The sequence below is a fragment of the Portunus trituberculatus genome, chromosome 40 (genome assembly GCF_017591435.1).
Source record: "Portunus trituberculatus isolate SZX2019 chromosome 40, ASM1759143v1, whole genome shotgun sequence".
NCBI lineage: Eukaryota > Metazoa > Arthropoda > Malacostraca > Decapoda > Portunidae > Portunus > Portunus trituberculatus.
In genome coordinates, this window is record NC_059294.1 from 460,001 (window position 1) to 460,475 (window position 475).

Consider the following 475-nt stretch of genomic DNA (forward strand, 5'->3'; position numbering starts at 1 on the left):
TCTCTCTCTAACGGCACTGATAATACGTTAAATAAGGAAGAAATATTTGCCTCTCCTTCTCATAATCAGAAGTGAAGGAAGCTGCTCAGATAACTTCTTACTCCCGCGTTTAAATCTCCAAGCACAAGTGATGGATGGAAGAGGTCCGTGTGTGTGTGTGTGTGTGTGTGTGTGTGTGTGTGTGTGTGTGTGTGTGTGTGTGTGTGTGTGTGTGTGTGTGTGTGTGTGTGTGTGTGTGTGTGTGTGTGTGTGTGTGTGTGAGAGAGAGAGAGAGAGAGAGAGAGAGAGAGAGAGAGAATCATCCTCCCTCTCTCCCTCTACAGTTTCATGTCCACACAGTTTTTCTTCACATTTTCCGTTGAGATTCCAAGACAAGGATTCTTTTTTTTCTCTCTCCACTGGTCACTATTCGACACAATATATGCAAATTTTTCTCTTTCCCAGCATTATCTCCCCGTGGCCGCCAACCAACGTG